The 5,242-nt window shown below is 53.9% G+C and overlaps 1 non-coding gene across 1 annotated transcript; it reads right to left on the bottom strand.

Moving 5' to 3' along the window:
• Positions 1–4,889: 4,889 nt before the first annotated feature.
• On the bottom strand, positions 4,890–4,962 carry TRNAL-UAG (transfer RNA leucine (anticodon UAG)). Its single transcript has one exon. It is a non-coding gene; the product is annotated as a tRNA-Leu (tRNA).
• Between the last annotated feature and the right edge of the window lie 280 nt (positions 4,963–5,242).

The raw sequence follows: 5,242 nt of genomic DNA, 5'->3' as shown, positions 1-5,242 counted from the left end.
CGGCGTCGGCAGTAAGTGATGCGTCGGTGTCGTGCGGGAGCATAGCGTCTAGCGTGGTCTGGACCTCGCGCCTGTAGACAAGACGGAACGGTGTGAAGCGTGTGGTTTCCTGAATGGCGGTGTTTTACGCGAATGTAACGTACGGCAGGACTTGATCCCATGTTTTATGCTGGACGTTCACATACATAGACAGCATGTCAGCTATGGTTTTGTTTAGCCGTTCCGTCAGTCCGTTCGTCTGCGGATGATAGGCAGGCGCCTTGCGATGCTGCGTGCAGCTCAGCTCGAATATGTCCTCTATAAGTTGGGCTGTAAAGGCAGTGCCTCTGTCGGTGATGACATGTGAGGGGGCACCATGTCTGAGGACTATGTGCTCGATAAAGAACTGGACAACTTCGTAGGCCGTGGCACGTTGTACAGCTTTCGTCTCGGCGTAGCGTGTTAGATAGTCCGTGGCGACTATAATCCACTTGTTTCCGCTGGCTGACAAGGGAAAGGGTCCCAGAAGATCCATGCCGATTTGATCAAACGGCGCGCTAGGTGGTGCGATGGGTTGGAGTAACCCCCCGGGCTTCAAAGACGGCGACTTCCTGCGTTGACACTCCCGGCAGCTTTGCACGTAACGCTTCACCGTGGTAGAAAGTCTGGGCCTGTAGTACGTTTGGCGTACTCGTGCAAGAGTGCGTGAAAATCCCAAGTTTCCAGACGTGGGCTCATCATGGCAGGCTAGGGGAATGTCATCACGAAGGGCGGCAGGTATTACCAATAGATACTCTTTGTCGGTGGCACTCGAGTTTTTCTTGTAGAGGACGCCCTGTGGGAGGCAGAAGGTCGAGAGACTGCGAGAAATATGTCGTGGGATTGAAGCATTCTTGCCTTCTAGGTGATCGATGAGAGGGCGTATTTCGGCGTCCTCGCGCTGCCGTATGATCAAGTCTGATGCGGTGAGGGCACCAAGAAATGCGCCGTCTTCGTCCATGTCCTTATCGCAAGTTGTGACGGGAGCGCGCGACAACGTGTCGGCATCTTCGTGTTTTCGGCCCGATTTGTAGACGATGGTAACATCGAACTCCTGCAGACGGAGACTCCATCGAGCAAGTCGCCCGGACGGGTCTCGTAAGTTGGCTAACCAACACAGGGAATGGTGGTCTGTCACCACCTTGAAAGGGCGACCGTAGAGATAAGGCCGAAATTTCATGATGGCCCACACAACCGCTAGACACTCTTTCTCTGAGGTGGAGTAGTTGATTTCGGCGCGTGAAAGGGTGCGACTGGCGTAAGCGATGACTCGCTCGACGCCTTCCTGGTGTTGAACGAGTACAGCGCCAAGACCGATGTTGCTGGCATCGGTATGCACCTCGGTGTCAGCGTCCTCGTCAAAGTGAGCGAGGACAGGTGATTCCTGCAGGCGTTGCCGTAACTCGGTGAAAGCTGCGTCCTGCTCATCCGCCCAAACAAAGGGTGTGTCTTCTCGCGTTAGGCGTATGAGTGGTTCAGCGATGCGCGAGAAATTGGCGATGAAGCGACGATAGTACGCACACAGACCGAGAAAGCGGCGTACTGCTTTCTTGTCACGAGAAGTCGGAAAAGCAGCAACAGCAGATGTTTTGTCTGGGTCAGGCTGGACGCCGTCGGCGTTCACGACATGCCCGAGGAACTTCAGCTCTTCGTAACCGAAGTGACACTTTTCTGGTTTTAGTGTGAGATTAGCGGAGCGGAGCGCCTCAAGTACCGCCTCTAAACGCTTCAGATGTTCTTCGAAGGTCGCCGCAAACACGACGACGTCATCTAAGTATACTAAACAGCAGTGCCACTTCAGACCCGTCAGAACAGTGTCCATCATTCGCTGGAATGTGGCCGGTGCAGAACACAGGCCAAATGGAAGTACTTTAAATTCGTACAGTCCATCTGGGGTAACAAAGGCAGTTTTTTCGCGATCTCGTTCGTCAACTTCGATTTGCCAATATCCGCTCTTCAGATCTATGGATGAAAAATACCTGGTTCGCCGGAGTCGATCTAACGAATCATCGATCCGCGGAAGCGGATAAACGTCCTTTTTTGTGACGTTGTTCAACTTTCTATAGTCAACGCAGAACCTAAGCGTTCCGTCTTTCTTTTTGACGAGGACCACCGGCGATGACCAAGGGCTTTGGAATGGTTGTATGACGTCATCGTCAAGCATTTCTTTCACCTGTGCATTAATCACGTTGCGCTCTTTCGCCGATACGCGATAAGGCAGTTGTCGTATGGGACGAGCATCGTCATACGTGATTATTCAGTGTCTCGTGATGGACGTCTGGCGTACCTTAGAAGAAGATGCGAAGCACTCCTTGAACCGAAGGAGCAACTCACGCAGCGCTTCCTGCTTTTCCTCCGAAAGGTCTGAATTGATGTCAATATTGCTGAGTGTCTGAGCTGGGTTCTCCTTCGTCACAGACGCACAGCATTCAGCAACGTCTGCTATGGGCTCAGCGAAAGCAATAGTAGTACGACGAAATAGGTGCCGATGTTCCTGGCTGAAATTCGTCACGAGGAGCGCCGAAAGTCCACCTCGAAGCATAATCAGACTGCGGGCTGCACATACACCGTGTGTCAGCATAAGGGAGGAATTGCCTTCTGCAACAGCTTCGCCGTCACGCAGATCGTCGCATACGACCATTACCATGACACTTGCGCGTGGTGGTACCGTTACACTGTCGGCGTAAACTCGAAGCGCGTTACGTCGGCAATTGTCGCGGTTGTTCGTTGCTCTTTCTGTCGAAAAAGTCACTGTGCGCTCCCGGAGGTCTATAATGGCACCATACTCTCGCAGAAAGTCGACGCCCAAGATAAGGTCCCGAGAACAATCGCGGAGTATAAGGCAGCTGGCAGGAAACGTGGACCCACGAATTTGTACTCTGACCGTGCACATGCCCAATGATGTGACGACATGCCCGCCAGCAGTACGAAGTTGCGCTCCAGACCAAGGCGTGATAACTTTTCTAAGTTCCGTCGCTAGTTTTCCGCACAAGATTGAGTAGTCAGCCCCCGTGTCCAATAAAGCACTAACGTGGCGGCCGTCGAGCACAACAGGTATGTCGAGCGAGAGTCTGTCGCTGAGTTCGGCTGCTGTCTTCGTTGAGTCGTGCTGAATAGACCGTGCTGGCGTCGATGGGAGGTCTTCGGAAGGGCGATTATCAGCGGCCTCGCCCCCGTAGGTCGCTGTTCTTAGTTTCCCCGGCGAGGGCTTGGCGATCGTCCCTGCGCTGCCATTGTAGGGCTTCTAGGAGCGGGGGAAGAACGCCTGGGGGACGGCGAGCGCGACTGCCGCCGCGGGAACAGTGGCATACTCTGCTGGGTCAAGTATTCTTCAATCGCCCTAGGCCTTTCACCATATCTGGGCCTTGGTGAATCCGCGGCAAAACCTTGCAGTCCGAGACGGCGGTATGGGCACTCGCGGTATATGTGACCGGCTTCTCCACAATGATAGCACAGAGGCCTTCTGTCCGGGGTACGCCAGACGTCAGATTTCCTTTCGGGTGGGCGACGATCCTCCATATGTTGGATTGGTTGCACAGATGGGAGCGGCGGGACGTATGACGCGGCGTAAGGCGTGGCGGGGTCGAAATGGGTCGGAGCTTGGACAGGGACTCGCCTCAAAACTTCCGCATACGACGGCCGCTGCAACTGTGCTGTCACAGGCGGCGCATTGTTGTTAGGAACGGGACACCGGATCGCTTGCTGCACTTCGTTCCTCACAAGGGCAGAAATGGAACCTAGCGTGGGCTGAGGCGGGCAGGTGAGCCGTTGAAGCTCGTCACGCACCACAGAGCGGATAAGATCTCGGAGAACGTCCACGTTTCCAAAGGCAATCGCGTCCGTCAGTGAAGCAGCGTTCGCGTACCTGTCATGCGGGGCTGAGCGCTGGTCCGAAGGTGAAGTTGGGTTCAATTGCCTGTCATAGAAAGTTGAGCGCTGGTGTAACATCTTTTCAGTCGTGGTGGCTTCAGTTAAGTATTCAGCCACGGTCTTCGGCGGGCTTCGAACAAGGCCAGCAAATAGCTGTTCCTTAACTCCCCGCATTAGATGGCGCAGCTTTTTTTCCTCGGACATGGTTGGGTCCACCCGACGGAAGAGGCGCGTCATATCCTCGACGTACGACGTCACGCTCCCGTTCGGCAGATGAATTCGGGATTGGAGCGCCCGTTCGGCTCGTTCGCGGCGATCAGCATTGGTGTAGGTATCCAGCAAGGCACGACGGAAATCAAGCCACGATTTGATGAGCCCTTCTCGGTTCTCGTACCAAGTGCGGGCACCGTACTCCAAGCTGAAGTAGACGTTCCTTAACTTCGCCACGTCGCTCCATTCATTTATCTCGGCAACGCGCTCAAACTGGACCAACCAGTCTTCTACATCCTCGAAGATATCTCCGTGGAACACATTCGGCACTCGGAGATTCTGCAGCAGATACTGCGTTGCCGTTGTGGCCGTACCTTGCCTAATGGTCGGTAGGGACGTCGACGTTCCTTCCATACCGGTGTGTGGGGGCGTCGATGTTATTGCGGAGAGATGATCAAGCTCCGGAGGCAATCCTCGGATTCTCCTGCTTGCCCGGTGAACAGGGGTGTCCACTAGGATAGGGCTGGTACTCCTGCTACCAGGAGGGGTTTGTGGCATCGGATAAATCGTACCCAGCACCTCCACCAGTTTTGTCACGAAAAGACAATAGACGATGTACCCGGCGTCGGCGAGGGAGGCGGTTGAACAAGATGGCGTGCAATAATTTAAGCCGGCGTCCTCAGCTTCTACCTCTTCTACTTCAGCGCCCGTCTCTTGCTGAGCGCGTGTTCCAGTCGCAACTTCTTTTTTTCAGCGCTGGCTCGTGACACCTGGCGGCAATATCCAGAGACAGTCCGCGACAGGACTCGAACCTGCAACCTTCTGATCCTAAGTCAGACGCCTTATCCATTGGGCCACGTGGAATGTTTTTCACTTATTGCCGATCATCGACGTTGCGCAGACCATACAGTTACCGCACACTAATGTATCACAAATTCCAACCATTGAAAAAAAAAGCGGATGGTATGTAAGGAAAGAAACCGCACAATAGAGCGGCTGTCCATATTGGACGGGCATTGTCAAACTAATTCCTTCGTGGCTCTGGAGGGTTCAGCCTCGACAGCCAATCCGGTACGCATTTTTATATTTTCTGCATTTCAATAAATCGCGACATACAGTCTTTGAAATTAGCACGAGCTGGCCT

This window comes from Dermacentor variabilis, chromosome 3, assembly GCF_050947875.1.
Source record: "Dermacentor variabilis isolate Ectoservices chromosome 3, ASM5094787v1, whole genome shotgun sequence".
Classification (NCBI taxonomy): domain Eukaryota; kingdom Metazoa; phylum Arthropoda; class Arachnida; order Ixodida; family Ixodidae; genus Dermacentor; species Dermacentor variabilis.
This window is presented reverse-complemented; position numbering and strand designations above follow the sequence as displayed.